This window comes from Perognathus longimembris, chromosome 17 (assembly GCF_023159225.1).
Source record: "Perognathus longimembris pacificus isolate PPM17 chromosome 17, ASM2315922v1, whole genome shotgun sequence".
Taxonomy (NCBI): domain Eukaryota; kingdom Metazoa; phylum Chordata; class Mammalia; order Rodentia; family Heteromyidae; genus Perognathus; species Perognathus longimembris.
This window is the reverse complement of record NC_063177.1, coordinates 41,913,964-41,940,225: the sequence shown is the minus strand read 5'-3', so window position 1 is coordinate 41,940,225 and position 26,262 is coordinate 41,913,964. Positions and strand designations below refer to the sequence as shown.

The window sequence follows — 26,262 nt, the reverse complement described above, 5'->3', positions numbered from 1 at the left end:
TAAATTTTTAGAAGTCACTTATATTCAGGCTCTCTCTCTCTCTCTTTTCCTCTCTTTCTCTTCCTTTTTCTCCCTCTCTCTCTCATCTTCCTGCTTACTTGCTTACTGTATAAAATTCCCAAGTCGTACCATCCTTATGTGCCTTGCTCACAAAGCTGCCTCTTTTCACAGACCTCCGAAACTGAGGCTTGACCACCAATGTGCTTTGTCAGCAAAGATATCTAAAAGTTCTTTTCTCTAGCATTGACCACGTGGTGGATATTGGGTTTAACAGGCATCAGCTCAGGCGCCATTATGCCATGCCACGTGTTCTCTATTACTGTGTTTGTGTCCTCCTGCCACCCCCTCAACATGGCATCCCACTGGAGTTTATCAAAATATGGTTTCTCCATTTTATAATCTGAAAATTGTTGTTTGCTAGCAAAATTGTTTTTCTAACTGACCACGTGGTTCTAAAATATTGGACAAAAAAAATGTCATTTACTATTGGAATTCCGAAAGAGTCTACTGCTGAATCTAGCTATATATCTGTGCTAAAACTCATCACATCTACTGAGTTTTGTCATTGCAGAATTCTGGCAAGTATTTGGTCAGTTCTTGACAAGGTACAGGTAAGCTCTAGTCCCCTTGGTCTCCTTGTTGTTTTAATTGGAAATCAAAAAGGGCTTTTGTGGCAAAGACTCCTTGGATTGCAGTTCGAAGCCAGCCAGGGCAGAAAATCTCTTAAACTCCATCTCCCAACTAAGCAGCGAAGAGCCAGGCTGGAAGCATGGCTGAAGAGATTTATCTCTTACCAGCCAAATGCTGGAAGTGGAGCTCAAGTGGTAGAGTACTAGCCTCGAGCAGAAGTGCTCAGGGACAGTGCCCAGGCCCTGAGTTCAAACCCCGTGAATGTCAATGGGGGCAACCATCCCAGCAACAAGCACTTAGACCCCTGGGACTCAGCCAGTTCAGGGAACAAGAATCATAGAGAGGAGTAAGAGGAGAATTATGTCACATCCTAAATGGAGTCACTTTGTCTCACCCTTTCAAAATTAATCAGAGCCGGGGGATCAAGAGATAGTAGCTTGTCCATCTAATGTCCATTCCTGAGTACAAGAACTAGCCAAGTCACCCCAATTTTTAATTTTGTGCCCCAAACCCTTTCTTTTGCCTTAATATTTTTTTTGTCCAGCCCCTGCCTCATGAGACTTCTTCCAGGCTTCATTCAAGGACTGGCATCTACCACCAAGGGACCCTGCTGCTCGCCTTCTCCAGGAGGCGCCACATTTCTGCCTTTTACCCCTAATGCCGACGCCCCTTGCCAGCAGGAAGCAGCCAGAGAGTCTTCGCCCTTTTTTATAACTATTAAAAGGCTGGAGTGTTAGGTCCTCTCCCTGAGGGCTCCATGTAGATGCCCCCACCTCATTAAGTCTCCACCCAGTTACTTGGGTAACCTGCAGACCTGGAGGCAGTTACCTCCCCTTTCCCTGAGGTCACATCCTAATCCACCTGGCCACACCCCTTGCCCCTGCCCTAGATATAAGGCAGGGCTGGGTGGGGGTTCTCTCTCTCTCTCTCTCTCTCTCTCTCTCTCTCTCTCCCCCTCCCTCCCTCCCTCCCTCCCTCCCTCCCTCCCTTCTCTCAGGCCATGGATCATCTTGGCCACAGGCCAGCAGTTCAGTAATAAACTTTCTTTCCTGCCTGAAAAAAAAAAAAGGTTACTTCTGGATGTAAATTCATCCAGCTTTGGGGAAAATACTGACTAGTGAGATAACATATGGTAGAAGGAAGGATATCCGTTTGTTTCTGTTTCTTTTTTAAGGCTGTCATTTTCTGTTGCCCTCAGTATATGATGGCACAATTTTTTTGAGGGCGATTAACATTCCATGTGTACAGAATGATTTGTCTAGGTTCACAAAGAAGTATGTATGGATGGGGATGTTCATTGTAACCACGAACACCACAAGCTAACTGGGCATGCTCTAAACAATCCTATGGGAAATACTAAATAAAGCATGAGGTATCCACACTATGGAATATTATGCAGAAGATGAAAGGAATAGGATAATCCTCTATGTATGTACAGGAAAGTTAGGATTACATACATAAGGTATGAAATGGAAAGATCAAGCTGCAAGATATTATCATTTATATAAAAAGTAAAAACCCAGTAAGAAAATACCACAAACCTATTCAACTATGTGTAAAGAGAGTAAATTCATATATAAATGCAGTAAAATAGTGCACAAGTGCCTGGGAAAATAGATCTTTCTACTATACTCTTAATTCAGGTATAGTTTTCACTCTATATTTCATTTGTATGCATGAGGAATGTAAGCATCCATCACTAGTGTGATACAGAATAATTTCAGCCTATCATCACATACTTAATTCAAAGAGGGTCCCTGAAACTTTATTTTGCGTGAGAACTCTAAGGCCTCCTCATGCATGCAAGACAAGCACCCTGCCACTTAACAATACCCTGAGTACCTAAGCTTCAAGTTGAAAATAATTGCAGAATTTCAGTCAGTAGACTTGTTTAGGATGTGGAGGGACAGTGGCATTTCTCAGAGCTATTCTCTTCAGATTTCTGGACCAAGCGAGGTCCAACAGTACAGTGTTGCATTCATATTTGGAGAGAATATACTCACAGTTTCTCAGTCCAATGGTACCATCCCCATATATTTTCATCAATATAAGAGATATCGTTTCCTTGGAAATTTCTATGGAGGAATAGTTTATATCCATGAATAAGTAGGAAAAGAAAGATCAGAATAAGAAAGAGTCATTGCAACCTCAAGGGGCATAATCAAATGCAGAAAACCCCTCAACTTTTTCTATTTTATGAAGCTATGAGCTTCCCACATTTGCTTAGATCTGAGGATCACCACTCAATGACAGCCAGAAGAGGAAACTCTGTGAGACACTAATCTCTAAGCGACCACCAGAAGATCGGACATGGCACCTTGGCTCAGAGTGGTAGAACCTTAACCTTGAGTAAAAGGGCTCAGGAACAGCATCCAGGTCCTGAGTTCAAGCACACTTGTTAACCAAATTAACCAAAAAAAAATACAAATGTGAGTTAAAAAATATTTTGCGCCAGTCTTGGGCCTTGAACTTAGGGATCTGGGTCATGTCCCTGAGATTTTTTTCTTATTTTTATTTATTTATTTTTTGCCAGTCCTGGGCCTTGGACTCAGAGAGTAAGCACTGTCATGGCCTCTTTTTGCTCAAGGCTAGCACTCTGCCACTTAAGCCACAGAGCCACTTCTGGCTGTTTTTTATATATGTGATGCTGGGGAATTGAACCCAGGGCTTTATGTATGCTAGGCAAATACTCTTGCCACTAGGCTATATTCCCAGCACCCTGAGCTTTTTTTGACTCAATGGTAGTGTAGTGGTCTGCTACTTACAGTACTTTGGTAGTAAATTTGAGATAAAACCCTCATGAAAATCTGACCAGTGCTAGCTTCAAATCATGATTCTCAGATCTGAGCTGGATCAGTAGCTCAGATTACAGATGTGAGTCACCACTGCTTGGCAAAAGCACATATTTAGTAGAAGCTATTAAAATGTGTTGTTCTCCAATCTGTCCTTATTCTTGGTCATAACTCTCCTGCTCAGTGTATATATACTTTGTCTGCTAATGAGGTAGAGGATGTAATTCTGCTCATCTGCCTAATGGATTTTTCCATTCAATCGCAAGCCTTCTGACTGTTTACGAATAAAAATGTCCAAAACTGAACTTCTTTCTCACAAACTAACTTGCCTTCCTAACTTCTGTTTTTTTATGAATGTCATGTTCACTCAGGACAAAGTGTGGAGTCCTGTTTCATACACTCACACCCAATTTTTTTCAGTCTGTGATTCCTCTCTGTTCTTCCTTTTAGAGAAGGCTACAATTTTCTATTCTCATGTGAACTTCTGTGACTCACTACCTTCTTGGAAAAAGGTAGAGCAACCACAAATAAAAGCATGGATAATGGATATAACAAAGAGGAGGACAGGTAAAGACAAGAAATGAAAAGTAAAAGTCAGGGGGCTGGGGATATGGCCTAGCGGCAAGAGTGCCTGCCTCGGATACACGAGGCCCTAGGTTCGATTCCCCAGCACCACATATACAGAAAACGGCCAGAAGCGGCGCTGTGGCTCAAGTGGCAGAGTGCTAGCCTTGAGCGGGAAGAAGCCAGGGACAGTGCTCAGGCCCTGAGTCCAAGGCCCAGGACTGGCAAAAAAAAAAAAAAAAAAAAGAAAAGTAAAAGTCAGATGGGCATGGTTGCCTTATGCCTGTAATCCTAGCTATGCAGGAAGCTGAGATCTTAGGATTGCAGTTTGAAGCCAGACCAGGCAGAAAAGTCACTGAGATTCTCAGCTCCATTAAGCACTGGAAACTAGAAGTGACATGATGGGTTAACATCTTAGAGCACTAGTCTTGAGCAAAAGAGCTCAGGGACAGTGACACAGGCCCTGAGTTCAAACCTCACGACTGACCTATAAAAATAAGAAAAAAGTGTATGAAACTGTAACCTCTCTGTACATCAGTTTGATAATAAAAATTTGAAAAAAAAATAAGAAAAAAGTAAATGTGGACATCACTAAATATGGTTTGGAGAGAGGAAGAAGACCTTGAGAACAGAGTGTCAGCAGAATTCCCAGCACAAAGGAGCTAAGGTGATACTTGCAAGACAGTAAAAAGTTGCTTCGTGGGATCGATATCTGGCACAGGAACTTGGTGAGTCTTGCCTGGGGCTGAGATCCACACATGACAGAGTCTAGTCTTGGCAGTTACAGGGTTCGCATACGTTGGTGTTTGGAGTGGTTGGTCTGAAGCCTCACCTAGAGCTGTTCTCTGTGTTATTTTTGAGTGTCTGAGGCAGAGGTCGGGCCTGGTTGTTATCCTCACCTTGCACTGGCACCATCTCTGGGAGTTTGTGCTGCAGATTCAATTGTATGGAAAATCTTGATGAGAAGCAGAAAACTGTTCTGACCCAGGAGGTAGCTGTCCAGCAGAATCTGCATTGGCAATGTAAGCAAACTGTGAGTCAGCTCCTGAGGTCTAGCAAACATCTGAGATGGAACAGAGGATCCTAGGTCATCGAAGCCTCCAAGGTCCATCTTGTGGTTGAGCATGGTTGAAAGCTCAGGTGAGATGATGTGAGAAGAGATGTGAGAAGACAAATCATTATGGCAGGTTCTTTAACACAACCTGGCAACCCTGGTCTCCCACCCTACTCAGTCACTGGTTGATGACAATGAAACTGTCACCTTTGTTTATAAAACAGTAATCTGTTTTTATGGTTGTACCTAGTCGGATTCTACATCAGTGGGGAGCCTTTTTCTACTGTGAAAGTGCCCAATCTCATCTCTTCTTAGAGGAGGGGCCACTGCCTCCTGTAGCACCATTCCCCCACAGCAAGGCAGGATTTGGCCTGCAGACCAGGGTATCCCCTGATAGAGGAAGTTCATTCTGTTGGCCATGGCAGAACTTCCCAACAAAGATATGCGGTGGGGCCTCGGGGGATACTCAGCAGTGCTAGTTCAGTCCTGGCAGCTCCTCTTTCCAGCTGAAATCAGAAAGATCTTCCTCCCCTTGGCAATATGGCTTCCAAGAATTATAACTCACCTGCAATGAAAGCAAGTTATCGTGGTGGGCAGGAGAATACATTTTATGATTATTCTTCCCACAATGTCATTTCCTCTAAAGTCTCACCACCAGGTTCCATGTTTGATAATATACCACTTTGTTAGCTAGGGCTGAGAATCAGTGATGACTCCAGTACTTCTGCAGGAGGAATTTGGGGAGGTAGTCTATTCAGTCTGAGATAGAGGGTTGGATTCTGAGACAACCTTTCACATTGGCCTAGGAAAAACATCCCCATTTTATCTTGGCATATCAACACAGCCCTAACCTAGTTGTCACACTACTTTTCAGCCTTCTAAATTTGGTGCATTATGGCTACATTACTTACTGAACCCTTGAGTTTTCATTTCCACGTCTTCATTTCCATGGTCTTCACTTGCAATATCTATCATCTCTGCACGGGGTCTGTACTCCACAGCTATTTTACCACTGTCTGAAATAAAGTTAATGAAGGTCAATTTAGAATTTTTATTGTTCTAAAGCTTCATACATAAGGTATCACCTCCCGTTGGCAAGACTTTATTTTTCCTTTTTTGATATGGGATCTAAGGGTGCAGCTTATGTTGGCCTTGAACAGTATTTCTTCCTGAACACTTTGATTTCTGCATTATAAGTGTATGCCACCAAGCATGGCATGAGACAGTCGTATGATTTCTAAAAAGTAGAAAAGGAAAGCATTTTCCTAGAAATGTCACCATCTCATACCAGAGTTTTATAACATTACTATTTGTTTAAAACATGTATGATTATCAACTGTGTATGGTTCAAAAACCTTTGTAATCTTAGCAATAAGAAATAATGACAATGGAATCTGCAAAAAAAATGTTCAAATAACTGAAAATTAAGGTTTTAGGTGAGGGTGTAAGTGAATTCAGAATTCATACAGATTCCACTAGACTAGTAGATACCCCATATGAGAAACAAGGAACAATTTTCAACTCCCAAAGTACCACAATTCCCCTGGGAAAAATGCACAGATATTTAGAAAAATCATTGAAAAGTTTTATTGCCAGAAACTGTATCTCATAAGTGACATACAATGCAATTATCCTCAAATCTAACTACAGCCATTAGGTTTTCGGTGTACAGGGATTTGATTTTACACAAGGAACACCATAGCATAATAGAGAAAAGTTTTAAAAAATCTAGAAAATTTGACTAATTTGCCTGTACTGAGGTTTAAACTCAGGACTTTGTGCTTTCTTAACTTGCTTGTTCAGCTGGTATCCTATCACTTGACACAGATTTCCATCCTGGCCTTTTGTTGGTTATTTTGGAGGGGGAATCTTGAAGATCTTTATTACTTGACGGGATTCAAACTATGATGTTTGGATCTTAATCTCTTTAGTTGCTAGCATTACGGGTAGGAGCTGCCTGCATTCAGTAGTTTTCTCTCTCTATTTGGTGTGTGTGTGTGCACACGCACACGTCTGCACCAGTGTTGGGACTTGAACTCAGGAACTGAGCACTGTCCCTGAGCTTCTTTTGCTCAAGGCTAACTAGCAGTCTACTACTTGATCTATAGTACTACTTCATCTTTTTTGTTTATATGGTACTGTGAAACCGAACCCAGGGCTTCATGTGTGCTAGGCAAGCTTCCTACCAACTAAGCCACATTCCCAGCCCTCCCCACCCACTTTTTTTTGAAAGTTTCTCATCATATAGTCCAAACTAGCCTGGAATTCACTCCCAAATTGTCCTTGAATGGTCGATCTTGTCTCAACCTGAGTACTGGGATTAGGAGTGTATACTACAATGTCTGGCATAACCTAAACTCCTTTCTTTGTTTGAGGGGGTGGATTCTCAAAGACTAGAGGAGAGAGGTTCTTAGAGTTGGCTGTTGATGGAAATTCTAGCTTATGACTATGTAAACCAGACTTTCACTGGAAGAGGTAGCTGCCCAGTTTGAAATGCTGAAGCCAATCAGGGCCACCTCTTAGAAGCAAATAGGGCTTCTAATAATTCAGCTAGGATTTCTCATCCTAAGCCTCCAGGACTTGTGAAGAGGGAGAGGAATTCTTTATGATAGTTTTCTGTTAATCCTAAAATGCCTTTTGGCACAGCCAGTAACATTCCCACCAGTATAGAACTCAATAAAGTAGAAAATCATTCAATATCATGACACTCTCAAAGTTCAGATAAGTCAACTCATTATTATAAGAGTTGTATTTATTTATCCAATATGTCAGCATCTTAAATGAAAATGGAAGCTGAACTGCATTATTATTATTACTGCTTGGAAGCCCATGGTGGTTTGAACTTGTGATATATTCCTGGCTGGTCCTGAACTCATGATCTTCCTATCTCAGCTGCCTAAATATTGAGATAATAGGCATGTACCCCCATGCCTGGTGAAACTAAATGACTGATTTAGCAGACTTTATTTATCTATTCAGAAAAAAATAATTATATTTTTAATACACATACACAATAAACCATCTTACTTATTCTTATATATATACTTCATAATGTAGATAGTTTTAGACTTATTCTGCAGATGAAGAAATTCTACTTCAGTGATACCTAACAAATCTGTGCAGTTATAAAATGTAAAGTTTTGTAGGTTGTAACAAGTGCTGGTGGCTCACACCACTAATCCAAGATATTCAAGAAACACAAGCCTCTGAGATTTAAGGTTCAGAGCCAGGCTGAGCAGAAAACTGCATGAGATTCTTCTCTCCAATGAACCAGCAAGAAGTCAGAAGTGAAGTTGTGGCTCAAGTAGTAGAACACCAGCCATGAATGAAAAAGCCAAGTGAGAGCATGAAGTCCTGAGTTCAAGACCTAGTATCAACACATATTAAAATGTATTAAAAATGTAAGAAGCAGAATGAGCTCCACAAATGTTATAATCACTATTCTGCATGAGAGATGAGCAACTGAAGAAGAAGACTTAGGTCAAACACCTTCTACACAAACCATGGAAGGCCATTTATTCTATATCTATAAACAGGGCACATTTGTTATTGTTGTATAAAAGAAATCAGAAAAGACAAATTTGAGAGAATATTGCCAATGAAATTATTTAGTAAGAGAAAGCATTAACGTGGAATGCTTTGAATATCCATATTTTCATCCTATTAACTTTCAAAATGAGCTTATTTGCTCATTGAAAATAAAGTCCTCCAAGGACAATCAAGAATGTCTTACCTAAACCCACAATGCACAGTTTCTAGAAGGCCTCTGACAAATCCCTCTGAATAGCATGCTTCTGTGCTGTCCTTCTTTTCATAAGAATTGATAACAGTCCTACAGCCAACCAAAGAGATAAAATACTCATGAGTGATTATTGTTTCCCAAATACTATATTAATGATACACTGTCATGGATATATTGTATGTATGTTCTATATAATATATTAAATATGATAAACTATATAAATTGTATACAACCTCTTACAAATCATGGAACAGGATATATAATTATGTATCATTATATACATATATACACATATATTGTATATATGATCTTATATAGAGATACATATTAATGTAAATAAATATCTGGATCATTATCTTGATGTTGAAAAGTAGATAACACACAAAGTTGACTGAATGGCTCTGCTGGAGGTACATCCTGGTGGTACCTATTTTCATTGCCTCAACATTTTCTGGAAGTTTGTGATATGTTAGAGTGAGGATCTAAGTCAAGAACTTGGTGCAAGCCTCATATCACTGATAGACTGCAAACTGACACCTGGAAGGCATCCTTTTTTTTTTTTTTTTGGCCAGTCCTGGGCCTTGGACTCCGGGCCTGAGCACTGTCCCTGGCTTCTTCCCGCTCAAGGCTAGCACTCCGCCACTTGAGCCACAGCGCCGCTTCTGGCCGTTTTCTGTATATGTGGTGCTGGGGAATCGAACCTAGGGCCTCGTGTATCCGAGGCAGGCACTCTTGCCACTAGGCTATATCCCCAGCCCGGAAGGCATCCTTTCTAAACACCCTTACCATCTTACATCAGGGCTGGAATCACATAAAGTAAAAAGGTCTAGACGAATGACTAGGTCAGCACCTGCACATCATCCCCCGGAGCCTGCTCTTCTGTTCACAAACAGCTCTGCCTCTGTCTTAAAATCCTAAGTGGAAGGTCACAGATTCTAGACTAACTTCAGCATCACTAGGAATTCTCTTTCTAGGTATCCATGTTTGCCTCTTTTTCAGCTCAAGCCCTTTTAGGACTAGGCAAGTAACATTTACACACGAGTTTATGGAAATCTTTAGATCATGATTTTGTTAAGATCATGACTTTGCTGCAATAACTACAAGAGATTTGTATGGAATAATTATTTTAGCATAAAGCAAGTTCTAACCAAGAACTACAGAAATAGTATTTGCATTGTCCTAAGTTCTTGGCAGAAGGCCAGGTCTGAAGTTTTAGATGCAAAGGTTGCCAGGTATTGCCTAAGGTGAAAACCTATATTGTACTGCACAGAAACTCTACCTAGGACTTTAGTAGCCTAACAAGGATATGTAGTTGAAAAGTGACTTTAAGACGGCAAGAAAAAACCGAGAGGTCATCCTTCTCCGCTCCATGAAGAGAGCACTGATCTTCTTCCAGCTTCTCCACAGGCTCCTCCACAATGGCAGCCTCATGAAGCCTGCACTCATACAAAGGCAGCACAACCTCCACAGCACAGAAGAATTTCAGGCTTGGCTTCTCCAGGGTGCCACAAGGTCATCATTCTCCTTTTCTTCAAGGTCAGAAAGCTCTGGAAGCTATTAGGAGTTGGAATTACATGTCATTCCTAGGACTTTGTTTTGTTTTTGTGGTGCTGGGATCAAACTCAGGGCCTCATACACTTTAGGCAAGTGTTCTACCACTGAGCCACATAACCTTGGACCACTGAAGATTTCACTGTAGAGAAATAAAACTAAACTCCAAGAATCTCATGAGTTAATACATACAGGCATACTTTTTTTTAACACTCTACAGGAATGTTATATGATTTACATGTTAAGTGACTGACAGGTTTATTGAAAATTCTGTGCCATGGGGTCCATTTATAAGTGTCTACTCACCATCAACTGTAGGTGCCTCTTACATGTACTGCTCTGTGGGGCACGCCCACCCGGATGCCTTGCATCACTAAGAGGTGGTTCTAGCTGGCCCCGCCTCCCACCCTTGGGACCACATATAGCCAAGATGAAGCCTGGTGGTAAAGCCTTAGGCGGTCCTGTGTGCTGTGACATAGAATTAGGCCGCCCCTTAGGGAGGTCCCTCGGAGCTCCACCCTGACGGACAGCTCAGGCATCCAATCACAGCCCCTATGTAGGTGCACGTACCCCTCCCCTTCTGCCGCCCTCCAACCACTTTAAAAGAGAAGCTCATTGCCGCCTTTAAACAAGTCTTGGCGCTGACTGGCTCCCAGACTGTGTGTCCTCCGCCCAGAGGTGGGCTGGGTGGCAGTCTGTCAGCCCTCTTATCCTCTTCCTGGACCCATCCGCATGGGGTGTGCTATCCCATCTCTCATGCAGGACAGGAGAGCGCAGGAGGCTAAAAACCCCCGGCACTGCCCACCGCTCAGTTTAAACTTTTTTTTGTCTAAAGTCCAACATTACACATACTGCAGAGAGATTTTAGGCAAGGAACATTTACAAGATTTACCTTGATGATCCTGTTTGAACACCCTTGGAAACCAAAGTAGTAATTTGCCAGTTCTTGGCATCGTGAGCTAGGCACGGGAAGAGTATGATGCAGAACTGCCTTATGTCTAGTACCAAGACGAACCTGTAGTCACAGAAAGATAATAGCCATAAATATCACAGTCTGCCAGACTTTTCATTAGGGATACACCTGAAATTCATCTTACTTTTGAAGAGTGATTGTAAGGGTTGCATGGGATAGGAAGACCATTTAATCACTTTGCATACACATGAACCCTCAATAAATGTTCTTTACTACTCTCATGCCATAGTATAGTCCATCATTATCATTAGGGTCCATGATTAATTGGAAGGCTTTTCTGAGCTTGGGTGGTAAACAGTGATGACAAAAGCAACTAAAAAATGCCTGCGGGAAAATTATAGGGCTGCTATTAAGCAAAGAAATGCAATTGTGTCAGCCTAACCCATCCAGTAGCTCCAGCTTGAGAATAGGATATAAAGAGCAGATTTGAAAAAAACTGTCCTATCCACCCCACTCACCAATACTGATCCCCGTTAGAAGAAATAAAAATTCTTGGCATCTGAGGATGATGATGCATTGATTAGGTGAATGAGTGAAGAATGCATATATAAAAAATGAAATTCCTTTCTCCAACTGAAGCTGCACATTGTGAAGGAGAAAACTCTGGCTAATTTTTAAATACCACTGCTGTTATGAGGCTGATCTGGTATGGGAGAGTCGCAGAGAAGAATTTGTGGACAACCAGGAAGCTTCCACACGACTCAGAACTTCTTGATGGCACATTACACGTATAAGATATGCTGTCACCTTCAATAACTTTGCAAAGTCCTTGCTGATGACCATTTTCCTACATGCCTTGGAGGATGCAGGGAGCCCTCTCAAGGTGTCTTAGTCATTCATCCTTAAAACAACATTGTCTTGTTTTCAGAGAGAGAGAGGAGAAACAGTACCTGACAAGTATAAAGAGTACCAATAACACTAAAAAAAAAAAATGTGAGGCAGTAACCCAAGTGTCTTATATGAATGCCTTCTCTCAACTACATACTGACTTGAATATTCCCTTTATCACTATAGCTGTAATGGGTTTTACCTGTGAATTCCTTAAAACCTAAAGCAAATGATATAGTCTCAGTGTCCAAGGAGCACTAGAAAGTCTGTACTGTTTATTCTTTAACCTTTCTGGTACAATTTGTAGGTCTAAGTGTCTGTGAGAAATGGGCAGATATTAAAAACAGTACAAAATTTAAGGAAAATCTGATGAATGATGACTTCAATCTTTAGACACAGATTAAGGAATCTGTGTGCAGCAATGGAGGAAGAATCCTCAGGGCTAGTACTGAGAATAGTTGATGCGGTTAAACTGGTGAGAAAAACAATATAGACAAGAGCAAGCAGTTGTTCAGGAATTACTATGATCTTGAAAAAAACTCACTGTGTAACAAAATGAATTTCAAGTAGCTGAAACATGTATTGTCAGGAGGGGAGAGAATAAAGGGGAGAAGGGCTAAGAGAAGGGCAAAAGAATGGAAAGGTGGGTAAATACAGTGAAAATATTCATTGTACATATGTGAAAATGGAACTAGGTAACTAGGGGATAAGTGGAGTTAGGAGAGATGGTGCAGAACCATGGAAAGGGTGACACTAAGATGCATTGTACTTATAAACTGTCATATCATACTCAAACTGACGTATTTAATGAAACTACTCAAATATAAATGAAAAGGAAAGGAAGTTGCACTGAAGCACATGATGAGGTGATTTCCTGGCATTCTGGAATCTGGAATCTGTTGGCATGCTAACAAAGATTTCTTCAACACATTAAAGAAGGTTTTGTCTTTTGGGGGGGGAATAAAGCAATTCCTAACAGCTTTCAGTGAAATGATGATAAAACATCCTTTATGTTCCAGTCAACAACAAAGTTCTTCGAACTCACATATTAAAGCACATATATTAAAAAGAGGTGCCTTGTGAAGATTTCCTACATGAAAAGGCAACAAAAAGTGCCATGGATCTTTGTATCAGTAACTTTGTGCTTGACTTCTAGTTTCCAGTTATTATCATCATCTTAAGCAAGTGTCACTTAACCATCTGGAATTTGGGTTTGTTTGTTTTTTTGCCAGTCACAGGGCTTGAACTCCATGCCTGGGCACTGTCCCTGAGCTTCTTTTGCCCAAGGCTAACACTCTATCACTTGAGCCACAGGGCCACTTCTGGCTTTTTCTGTTTATGTGGTACTGCGAAATCAAGCCAGGGCTTCATGCATGCTAAGCAAGGAATCTACCACTAAGCTACATTCTCAGCCCCTGGAATTTGCATTATTCATCTAATAGAAGCTTGGACTAGAGGATCAGTGTGGTAATTAATACAGTTGTAAGCATTCTGCAGAGGAAAATGCCAAAAAATGCCTGCTTATTACTGAATTCAGGAGTGGGAATGTGGCTTAGAGGTAGAGTGCTTGCCTTGCATGCATGAAGCCTTGAGTTCAATTCCTCAGCACCACATAAACAAAAGGAGCAAAAAGAAGCCAGGGACAGTGTTCAGGCCCTGAGTTCAAGCGCCAGGACTGGCAAAAAATAAAATGAAAAAAAATTACTGAATTCAACACTCCATTTATGTGGAGTTAAGAATTTGGTATCTGAAGTCATCTTGGTTAGGAGCACAGCATTTTTGGTAGACTAACAGGCCCTGGTTCAAACCTAAATACATGTACATACAACACACATGAGATCTGACCCACCTTCACTGGGGAGGCCTGAAAAAGCAGCTTCCCATCGCAGGCCTTTTGAGCTCTTTGGGCCTCCCTGGCTGAATAAAACTTGATGATGGCAGAGAACCCAGGAGAGGCCACTGCAGCATTTGGGAAGACCCGCACTGAGTACAGAAGGCCAAACTGGGAGAACACTGTGAACAGAGAATGCTGGGGGGCGGGGTCCCCACGCCCGGTTAGTGCCTGGCAGCCCACCCCCACTTCACGCCGCGCCCCTCACCCCAACCCTTGGCCCCCGCGGGACCACACAAAACCCTGGTCCCCCCAGGGCGGCTTTCCCTCTGACTGCAGGGCAGCCTGTGGCCGAGATGCAACGCGAGCCGCATCTCTGGGCGTCAGCAGAGGCCATGGGGCCGTAGGAGGCCTGGGTCCCCGGGAGGGGGCGGGCGGAGGAGCAGAGGCTCTGGGCGCTGAGGCAGGGCTGCGACCCCCGGTCAGCGGGCGGGCGGTGCTCCCCTCCTCCCTCCACCCTGCCCGGCTCACTTGCAAGGCCTCGGCCGTGGGGCCCGCGCTCAGCGCCCACACCAACAAGGTTTTGTCGCTCGCGGTGGGAACCGCAAAAGGATCCAACTCCGCCATCTCACAGGCAAAGCGCGGGAATGGAACCAGCTGAGCCTAACTGCGCTTGCGCGAAGCACGCCCGCGCGATTCAAAGGGAGCGAGGGGGCGGGGCCTTGAGGGCGAGGCCGCGCGAGGTCAGGGGCGGGGCCAACTCTGCGCAGCTACGGCCCCCCCCCTCCCCCGGAAGCCGGTCTAATCAGGCTTGTAATCCTGGCTACTCAGGAGCCTGAGACCTGAGGGTCGCGGCTGGACGTCTAGCTCAGGTATAATCCTGTGGGACTCGTACCTTCAGAAGTAGAGTTGTGACTCAAGTGGTGTTGGTCCACCTAAAGGTAGTGAGGACTGAGGTGAGTCCAGGAGCAGGTGTGTGGGGGGGGTTGGGGCTGTCAGCAGAGGGTGGGTGCGGGGAAGGTGAGGGCGGGGATTTCCCAGAGCCCAGCCAAGTAAATGTCGGACAGGACTGGGGCCTAACACCCGACTCCCACCGAGATCCCTGAAATCTCAATGTCTTGTCTATGACTTCCATTTCACAGGACCTCAGCACCAAGTGTGTGACTGGGGCGTGCCACGCCTTCCCCTCAGTCTGAAGTTGGAGCCAAGAACCAACCCTCTTCTGCCTGCCTCCCCTAGGACCATGGCACCGCCCCTTGGGCAGAAAGCGGCCCAGGTCTCATCCTCCCCTGGCTGGGTTCTCAGGAGGCTGAAGAACACCAGCTTGGTCCTCACCTCATCCCCAAGATGGCTCCAAGGCAGCTACTCAGCCCCTCAGGACACAGGGCTTGGAAGCTCTGATCTTCTGACCACATCTCCTTCCCCTAGAAGAGGTGACAGGGCCCTTTCCAAAGGATGCAGAAAGAAACTGGAAAGCAGGGCCTTGCAGCTGGCAAAGTGCTTGGCAAGAGGTGCAAGCCCCACACTGAGGTGAAATTCAGCCTCAGGCCTGAGTGTGCAATGCTGCACTGGGTTGGGCAGAGGTTCAGAGCACAGGCGCCCTGGGGTGGCTGGAAAGTGGCCAGTTTTTTTTTGTTGTTGTTTGTTTTTGGGTTTGTTTTTTTGTTTTTTTGGTTTTTTTTTGCCAGTCTTGGGCCTTGGACTCAGGGCCTGAGCACTTGTCCCTGGCTTCTTTTTGCTCAAGGCTAGCACTCTGCCACTTGATACACAGCGCCGCTTCTGACCATTTTATATATATATGTGGTGCTGAGGGAACCCTGGGTTTCATGTATACAAGGCAAGCACTCTTGCCACTAGGCCATATTCCCAGCCCCAGGCCAGTTTTGTGAGGCAAGCCCTTCCCACTAACCTGGCACCACAGTGTCTTGTGCCCCTCAGCTTCTTCAAGGGAAGTATGCATTGAGGCTCTGCCAACTTTAGCGCTCAGTGCTTGCTCCTATTTGTGAAATGTTGGGAGGGGGAGGAATTTTTCCCATCCTGTTTGTAGGCTGTCATTTCTATAATTCTGTAAGAGAACATCCGCTTCTAGGTTTAGGTTAGGTGTGTCAGATTATCTTTCTGTATAGGGCCTCGTTGAGCAGGAAAAAGACATCTAAGAGCATATAAACTATTCTCTTGGTGTCAAACTCACAAGGTGGCAAAGACACTTTGTTTTTGTTTCTTTGCCCCCAATGCCCACCAGACAACTTGACAAAAGATAGTATTTGTCATGATTGGGACAGCCAGAGCATTGTTGGCTTGGCACAAGCTTGCCCGCTCCAAATCTAGCACGTTATCCACACAGTTGTGCATAGGTAGTGAAAGTTAGAGTCATGAGAAACCGCTCAGAATAATCCCTTGTCTGCTTTGCAGGATGTCTCATCTCCTGGTCTTTTACTTTCCAGGCTTCTGTCTCTGAAAGGTCTACAGGTATTTTAGCACTTCCAATTGTTCTGTTCCAATTGTCCTTTTGAAGCTGCCTAAAAGCATGGGTCCTGGGTGGGGTGGGGTGGGGGAATGGGAACCAGGAGATAAGCACAAATGTTTATATACCATGGGCAGTCAGTGAGAACATCCTGTTTCATGATTTATGGTCTAATCAGGTGAGAAGACAGCTTTTCTCTGGATTTCCTGACCATTAATGTAGAGTTGTAACTTACTGATCACTATCATTGAGCTACAGTCCTTCCATTGTTGGACACTTGTCAATTAATGACAGTAAAGCTGATAGAAGATTCAGGATCTGTAACACAGGGACCCTTAAGGCCTTTAGTGTCTCCTATAGGTGAACTTAAATAAATTATATTTGGGTGTTTTGTTTTTGAGAAAAAGCCTTAATATATAGCCCAGACTGATGTATAACACAGGTTTTATTTCCACCCCCATGCCCCAAGTAGGGGGAGTAAAGGCATGTATTATCAACTACAAGCAACATAAAAACCTAAGAAAAATATTGTAATTTTGGGGCTGTGAATATGGCCTAGTGGCAGAGCACTTGCCGCATATACATGAAGCCCTCAGCACCACATATATAGAAAAAATAAAGCCAGAAGTGGCACTGTGGCTCAAGTGGTAGAGTGCTAGCCTAGAGATAAAGAAGCCAAGGACAGTGCTAAAGCCCTGATTTCAAGCACAAGGACTGGATATATATATATATATATATATATATATATATATATATATATACACACACATAATACTTTTAGTCCATGGACCTCAGTTACCTATTAACTGGAGAGAATAAAACTGACTACCCAGGTAGCCATGAGATTTAAATAACATGCCTACATAGTAAGTACAGATGGCCAAAGTGATAAAAATCACTTTATTTAGGGGAGACACAGACAGGATTTATTCGCTCTGCAAATAGCTAGGGGCCACACATAGTTGTGACTGGTACTATAGTGATCTGCACTTACAAATTGGAATACACTGACCCAGGAGTTGCCTTTTTAGGGGAGCAACTTGTAATCTCCTGTCTCCATTTAGTCTGTGCATTTTTTTCTTTTTTTTTTTTTAAAAGGAAGGCTTCCGGCCAGTGTCAGAGGATAAAAGTTTCAATTTTTTGTGGAAGGACAGATCCCACAGCACACACCACTTTCGCTCTCTGATGGTGGCATCTTTATGGCAGTTTCCTTGGGCTTCCTGGGAAAAGAACAGTGCCAAGCTTTTAGTCTTGAAGGGATCAACCAGACTTTCTCTTGTGCCCTCCCTCCATATTCCCCACCTCCATTAGCTAGGAATGTTAAGTTGCTCCCAGAAACTCACCCTTTGTCATGTAGCTTCTTGGCCATGCTTTTCTTGCTTGTACCACTGAGAGATCTGTACATATCCCTCAGCGAAAATGGCCGCCCTGAAAAGAGGCCCTCCTGGGAAAGACAAGGGGAACATAATTAATTCTGCTTTTGCCTGCATTTTCTGGCCATACCACCACTTCCTCTTCAATTTAACTTGCCTCACTCTCAGGTTCTGAGGAGGATTGCCTTCGCAGAAACCAACAAAAGCCCCTTGGTGAAAAAGAAAGACAATTAGTAACAATTTATGCTATTTTATGTGTGCCACTATGTATTTCTCAAGTCTTATTGAAACAAACACCTGTACTTTGGGTCATAATCACAATGAGCAAAGTCTCCCCTAACTTAAGGATTTGGAATCAATTCCACCCACACAGACAGGACATGCAGGAACTCTCCATGCCTGTCCCAAAGGTCCCTATAATACCTCTAAGGAGACTTGTGTATGTGACTTGGTCTGCAGCATAGCTAGGATTGTCAGCCCTGCTTATCTTCTTTCCCAAATATCCCTGTGCATAAGAGAGCCTTTCTCTCAGTCCCCTTTGAACTTAGTCTCCCATGGGTCATTTGCTGGGGTGAAGGAAGGAAGGATGGAAGAGGAGAGGGAGAGGTGCCTCTCTTCTCTTAGCTGCTTTATCCTACAAGTTGAATCACACAGCAAGCTATTGCCTAAGTCCGAAGTTATAGTTTAGAGATTTTCATCTCTGAAAGGCTATCATGATGAGTGAGGTGGAAAATCAGTCTATTAGACATGAACACTTCAAGACAAGCTATTAGTTCTGATGAAAACATAATAGAACAACAACAACAAAAACCCACAGTTTGTTGTTCCAGAAACTGTGGATGTCTTCTTGGTATGTAGGGATTGATTACATGTGTCCACAGCCCAACCACCACATAAGGGGAAAGAACCATCATCTCCTAACTCACAAGTAGCGTTACCCCGATATAATATCAATCCTCCTTTCTCTTTCTCCATTTCTTTATTACAAAAGCAAATGATAAACTAGCATCTGAGGTCTCCCTTACCTATAATGATCTGAAGTTCTAGGTAGAATGGAGATGAGAAGGTACCCAGGAGGAGGAGTTGTTTACTCATCAATGTACAGGAAGGATCCCTACATTCCACCTTCCATCAGACCTACACCCCAGTACCCCAGGGATTTCTTATGCTATCTCCTGAGGCTCACTTCTGGCAGGAGCAGATACAGCTGAAACCTCTCAGTCTCCCACCCTATTCACTGAAGGACTGGTGACAGAGAGGTCTTCATGCTAATGCTGATCACATCTGGCTCTTCTGGGGAACAACTTTTGCTAGTGAGACCCTTGGGAAGTAAAAATTCTCTCCACCTTGGGTAGTGCCCCCACTGTAAAGCTAGGGGATAGAAACAGATGAGTTCTAGAGCTCCTCTAGTTCTCAGGCCCTCACTGAAAGATTTGCAGACTCATTTACCTTGAAGATCCTTTACCTTCCACTGTTGCTCTTCTGTGGCAACAAATCTGTTTTGGAAAAAAGCACAATCATGATTTCCCACCACAATGACCACTATCTCCAACTCTGTTCCTTCTTTTACTCATATATTATCTGCCCAGGATATGGTAACTTTTCTTAGCTCAGGAATCCCACATTACTAATCTTTTTCTCTTCCAAGTACCTAGCTGAAGGTCTTGTCTGAAGATGGCACTTAACATATGCATTCACTGTGTTATATAAAATACAGTGCATAATTCCCCATAAAAGGCCCTTAATTAATCAAAGTATCTACTAGAAACCAAAACAACCATGCTGATTGAAATGAAACACAAGAATAGAATGTGTCTTGCTACCAATACTAGCTATCCTTGTTGAGGAGGTCCCAATCAATGCAAAAAAATAGTAAATGGAGTAAGGGCTTGGTACGTAAGGGAGGAAACTATTATTATTTCATATGAAATAATGCACAGCCTAAAACACCTAAGAAAAATCACCTGAAATTTTCTTAGGAATACAGAACGCAAATTTTAAGTGGGACCAACACACAAAGTTTAATCACTTTACTATATACTAACACAAATTAACAAATAGGAGAAAGATCCTATTTACAATTTCAATAAAGAAGTAAATTATTAGAAATTAACCTAACTAAAATTGCATAAAATCAGTGGGGAAAAACAACCCCGTAACACTGGTAGTTGGCATGCTAGTCACACTTGGTGTGCTAGCAATTCAAGAATATGAGATCTGAGAATCTTAGTCCCAGGATGGCTCATGCAAATGCCCAAGACTGTACATGAAAACTAAACTACAGCAAAAGTATTGGGGCATTGCTTAGGTAACAGGCTCAGTGTATCAATTGTGAGGCCTGAGTTAAACAGTAGTCTCATAAAAAATATAACAACTTTCAAGCCCTTCCTATTCTCTAGAAAGAATAAGGGTAAAATATGTAGGTTGAGATTCTTTCTTCCCAGAATGTTCTTCATGAGATATTCTGTGTAGTCATTATCTGATATTCATATTGGAGAGAAAATCATGCAGGGATAACTGAAATATATGGAAAAGAAGATCTGAGAGCAGAAGCTTGCCTTGCTACCTGTAACTTGAAAAATGTTAAGCAACTGATTAAGTAGTACTGGAGCAGGAAAGACAAATGGATCATGGAAGAGTCTAGATAAAGATAGTGTTTGGGATCAACAAAGAATAAATGTAGCATTCAATAAAAATTGTCAGTGGAATTAGAGTGTCTGTCTCCAGTTTTGCTACCAGGGCCTTAAGTTGATGTCCTTTCAAAGAAGATGGATGAGATCATCCTCCCCGGACTTTTGTGAGGGTTAGACCAAACAATCTGTGGAAACATCTTTGTCCTCTATGTAGCATACATACAGAGTGCATGGTTTGACACTGACCTCCGGGACAAGGTAGCCACAGGTACCAAAGGTTTCTGCCTAAGAGATTAGGCATAGAAAGCTCATTCCTAATTTGTTCTAGATTATGAATAGATAAATTATATTTTTCCAGATAGTTTTACTTAACATTATGGAAAAGTACATTTAATTTTTTTGTTACTGTTGTTTCACTTAGTGAAAAATGTGTAATGGCAGTGTAGGGCTATTTTGTTACTTGTGCCTCTAAATACTTAAGCAGCTATTTGATTGCCATATGTTCCTTTCAACCACTGACTACAATATTCAAAGTCTCCTTAGGCTATGGATGTAAACTAGCAGTAGAGCCCACAGCTATTATGTACAATATTTCTGGTTTAATCTCCACAACAAAAACATACATACACACACACACACACAACTTTGCAACATCTGGTCTGTCCATTGCTAGACTGTGTATTCTAACTTAATAAGAGATTGTATTATTGCTCATTGTGAAATGAAAAATAATGCCTCATTTCTTTCCTTTGACTACAATTTCTAGACACTGCAAATAAAACCCTTTAAACTTCTTGCCCTCTCTGAAATGAACATCTAATGAGGCAGAGGAAATATATATATATATGAACATATATACATATAGGATTATATATGCATATACAAGGTTTAACTGCATAGAAGTATGTAGGTCATGAACCACTGAGAAATGCAAATGTGCCACCTATATACCTGCATGTATGGAGCTGGGAATAACTTCCCCAAAGCCTTTGCAAATTGACCCCATGCTGATCACGGACTCCTTGGCACAAATTTGGACAGTACTCAGCAATAAAACACACTTCTTCCTTTGAAAGTGGTCTTAATTAATTGACATTACAGAAATAAAAATGAGAAATACTGTGCCATAGACAGAAAACTGTCTGCACCATCAAGGAATTATCTTCTAGAGAGTAGAAAAGAGGTTTTGCTTTTCAGGTTGTGGGTTCTGAATCTATTAGAGGATATAATGGAGACCTGAATGAATTGTGGACCTTACCTCAATGAGACAGAAAATTATAATCAAGATCATCACTACTAAAATCACAGCTACTGCCAAGATGATTTTGTTGTTAAAGCCAGATCCAGGAACTTCTTGTATGAGCTACAAAATGTTAACAAAAAGACAATTCTGTTAAATAATAAAGAGATGGGAAAGATAAAAGGTATTCAAAATCCCATTCTTCAAGTTGAAGACCTTGAAGATTCTTAATGCACACACCCAACCTAATGTGTTAAAATGCCTCATTAATTTGTAATTGTCTAAATTTTGCTGTGTTTCAGGTCTAATTCACTCCATGAAGGAAGAGAGTGGGTAAGACTGTCCTGGTCATATAGCTTTGGACTGGACTAAAGCTCCAGGTCTTCCTCCTTCAAGGTGTATCTAAAGGATGAGAAAGTTGGGCCTGGAGTTCTGTATTCTGTAACTGTCCTCACCTCACTTAACTCCTTCCGTTCACCTTGAGCTTCAGTGCTCTCATTGATGTAATTCTCTGTTTTCCATTGGTCTGTATCCCAGCCAGCCTTGGACAAGTTGACTTCTTGAGATCTGCTGAGAAGCTTCATCAGGAGACCAGATCTGGAGATGAGCTTGGAACAGGCTTTCTGCATGTGATTCTCAGAACAGTCAATTGTCAAGGTCCGGATGAGCTGAGATAGTAGCTTTCTTACATCATTGTTGGGAACAAGGGGCTTCAGCTGCTGGTTTAACTGAATTTCAAGATGATCACCAAAGGATGAAAACTTGGATTGGGAATCTGTGGACTTGACTGATGAGTCAATGCCCAAGTTTAAGTGTTCCCATAGTGTCTCACTGGTTTGTTGGACAGGTGGCATTAAGTTGAATGCAGTCACACTGGAACCTGGAGCAGCAAGATTTTCGTGAATTGTGTTTTCAGGGAGACTTTCTTCTGGTACAGGAATGTTTCTAACAAATGTATTTCCTTCTAAAGCACCTGTAATCTGAAGTTTTGGAGGAGTGATGTCTACAGGATTTGAAATGCCATAAAATTCTGGAAAAATGTTCTTCTGAGAACTCGGCTCTCCCCATGAGGAAAAATCCTCTCCTGAAGGGGAATTTATGAGGCTCCTTACTCCAGAAAATGGAGGCCTGTTTGCGTGCACTGGTCTAAAGAGTGAAGTTTTCTTTCTGAACTTTCGATTCCGTTTAGCCTTACGTATTCTCTTAACAGAGCCAGTCTTATGAACTCCGTAATTTGGGGGGGAAGATATGCTTGGATTAGAATCCTTTATGCTTTTAACTCTAGAATTTGCACCGTCTAAAACAAACTTGGTGTAGGTTAAGGTTTTTGCTCTATTTCTCACCTCATCTAGGGATTTTTCAATGGTAGACATGGAGGCCCTGCCCTCTGAGTCTGGTTTCAGGAGAGAAGAGGTTGATGCCCTAAGTTCTTTTGTGAATGAGGACTCTGTAGGCAAGGAGTTTCCCACTAATTTCTTTGGCTCCTGAGCCAAATGACGTTCCCTTAGGGGTAGTCTCCTAAACCTTTCTTTAGCAAGAGGCTGGTCACTCTGTTTCATCCAGATGCTCTGTTTGGTCACTTTCTTGAGGTGCCTTTTGTGTATGCTTTTCGGCCTTTTGGGGACCCTTTTGGGCCTCTGCTGTCTTTCCTCTGTACTCTGCATCTCTGCTTGGATATTTTCCTGTGGTTGGGCACTGTGCACTTTTTGGGGAAATATGTGTCGTTTAAATTCAGGATCTAGAAGGGTGGTAGGATGTGTATCCATATTAATTTCTTCTTTCTTTTTAACCTCATCAATTTTTTTCTGAATTTCTGCATTTAACAGATTTTCCACAAAATTAAGCTTATTCAATTCATTTTGGCTGGATTCTGGCTTAGGAGGGGGTCTTCTTATATTGTTTTCTGTATTATCCATGTGATTATTCCCATTTTTCTCATTTGAGAAGAGTAGTTTAATGAATGGTAACAATGTTGCCCTTGCATCATGTAGCTTGTTCTGTGATAAATAGGGCAATATGTTGTTGAGTGCATTACTAATTTCATTTTCATAGTTAATCTCTAACTGCTCATTCATGAAGCCTGAGTAGCTGTCATCATTTTTGTCCAAATATTCTGTCTCTGGTTCAATAATCAGTTCAGTGCTATTGTTTCTCTTCCGGACCTTTAACACCTTCATGAATGTTCCCTCTGGATTCCCTATTGATTCTTCTTCAACTGGCAGAAAAGAAGAAACTGCTTTGATAAGGGAAGACTAATGGGTAGGACCTTGTCAATATACCACCTCACAACCCAACCAAATATATTAGGGATCAGAAAAGATTTGAGTGTCATATAGAGCACTGAGCTGAATCAGCCCAAATGTAGGTGTATGAAATGGCAATAACAAAAAGGCAAAAGATTTTTTTAAAACACAGTAGTTATTAGAGCATTCTGACTAGGATATTTCTGTGTGAAACACAGGATTCTGTTTAGGATCTCCAATTTCCCAGTACTCAATTAACAACCCTTCAGTAGCTTCTCTGCAGAAGAGCCCTGCCTCTGTCTCAAATGTAGAGGGAGCACAGGACTCTCCCCATGTCTTCAGAATGCTTCAGTGTTCTTGCTACCATCATAGCTGCTCAGGAGGACAAAGCCCAGTCCTCAGGGTAGCGAGGACAGAGGTGCTAACCCAGAGGTCCCTCTCCTTTTGATAATAAGCCCCCAATTATTATTATAAAGTTCTTTTTCACCTACATACCCAGTTCCTTCACTGGGGAGCAGGGGCTTTGTTCCTATACACTGTAGCTGATGACAGGAAAGGCTACACAGTAGAAAATAGTAGAACATACTGGTATTTTCCTTAAATGTGGGCAAAGAGCTGATGTGCTTATTTTCAATGTGCAACAAGTCCAGATAATATTGGCAGTTTGTGGATAAAACATTCCAATTTAGCTAGGGACTCGCGCTTTTTTTCTGATCTAACCTCTAGCCATGATCTAGGTGCTATCACAGGGTGCTATGATGCCTAACTCTTAATTAGAATGGTGTTTGCTAATTTTTGCCTAGACTTGCTTAGAACTATGGTCCTTAAAATATCTGGAGTAGCTTGGATTATAGTCATATAATAGGGCTGAAAAAGTTTCTTTTCTTTAAGATGGAATGCTGAAAACATTTTTTTTTCTTTTTTAGATAGAAATGTTTTCAATTCACTTCAAACATTTCCAGTTTTACTTGGGAATGATCCAAAGCTTCTCAGTGGATGAATGTCTACAGTATCATTATATTGGTTTCTTATGAAGAACTAGAGTATTTCAGTAGGAATAAGGGCCACAGGAGGAAGTCAGGAGTTTGAAAGAAAAAGGAGGAACTTGGGTATTATCAGAATTGGTTATTAACACCTGGACATGAAGATGCAGCACTTGACCACTCTGATGTTAGTATCCTAACGTTAAAAGAAAGTGAAAGGTTCTTGCTGTTCCTACCATTGGGAAGAAGGGAAATAGTGTTATCTGTGGGGGAAAATACCCTAGATTGCCAGTAGAGACCTGTGTTCAAGCTTCCTGATACTAAATCAGTCATGTTTTTGAAGCACAGAAATGAAGGGACAAAGGGTAAACAAATGCAGCAATGGTACTAGACACGATGTTGAAAATGAATGATACAGGGGCTGGGGATATGGCCTAGTGGCAAGAGTGCTTGCCTCATATACATGAGGCCCTGGGTTCAATTCCCCAGCACCACATATACAGAAAATGGCCAGAAGTGGCGCTGTGGCTCAAGTGGCAGAGTGCTATCCTTGAGGAAAAGGAAGCCAGGGACAGTGCTCAGGCCCTGAGTCCAAGCCCCAGGACTGGCAAAAAAAAAAAGAAAAAAAGAAAATGAATGATACAATTTATGTGGGGATGGGAGGGAAAAGTAGGAGAAAATGAAGGAAGGGCTGACATTGTCTAAAAAGAAATGTACTGGTAAATCATGTGCTGGTGGCTTATGTGTGTAACCCTAGCTACTCATGAGGTTGAGGTCTGAGAATCATCGTTCAAAGTCAGCCTAGGCAGGACCGTTCATGAGATTGTTATCGCCAATTAACCACCAGAGAGCGAGAAGTGGTGATATGGCTCACATGGTAGATTACTAGCCTTGAGCTGAAGAGCTCAGGGACAGCACCCAGACCCAGTACTTCAAGCCTCATGACCGAAAAAAAAAAATAGTACTGTTTACCTTACTTACATAACGCTAATACCTCTGTACATCATCTTTTAAGTAACTATATATTTTTTTTTTAAGTTCTGTAAACCTATTACACAGAAAAAATTGCTAGAGGCTGGCCCAGATAGAAGTGTGAGACCCTACCCAAATATAACTTGTGTATAGGACAGCTTGAGTTTGAGGGAAGTTTTGAGTTAGATATTAAGAACTTGAGAATGAGCAAAGGAGCACTTCAGAAATTAATGGCATTTAACACTAGGTAAATAAAAATCAGGCTATTGCGCTATTTGTTTAAAATTATCACTAAGAAAAGTTACAAATGAAAAAAATGTCTCATCAGGCAACAGACTCACGACAATATGAGATGTTTATCAGCAATATACTGTCACAGTGCAGCTTGA

At 42.1% G+C, this 26,262-nt stretch overlaps 2 protein-coding genes and 1 pseudogene across 2 annotated transcripts in view; 1 reads left to right on the top strand and 2 right to left on the bottom strand.

Annotated features, from left to right (window-relative positions):
• Positions 1-26,262, bottom strand: part of LOC125366145 (leucine-rich repeat-containing protein 37A2-like) — a 408,609-nt gene that overhangs the window by 160,782 nt on the left and 221,565 nt on the right. The window lies entirely within an intron of this gene.
• Positions 1-26,262, top strand: part of LOC125366146 (RAD52 motif-containing protein 1-like) — a 243,380-nt gene that overhangs the window by 122,413 nt on the left and 94,705 nt on the right. The window lies entirely within an intron of this gene.
• LOC125366148 lies at positions 8,077-14,678 on the bottom strand (annotated as a pseudogene).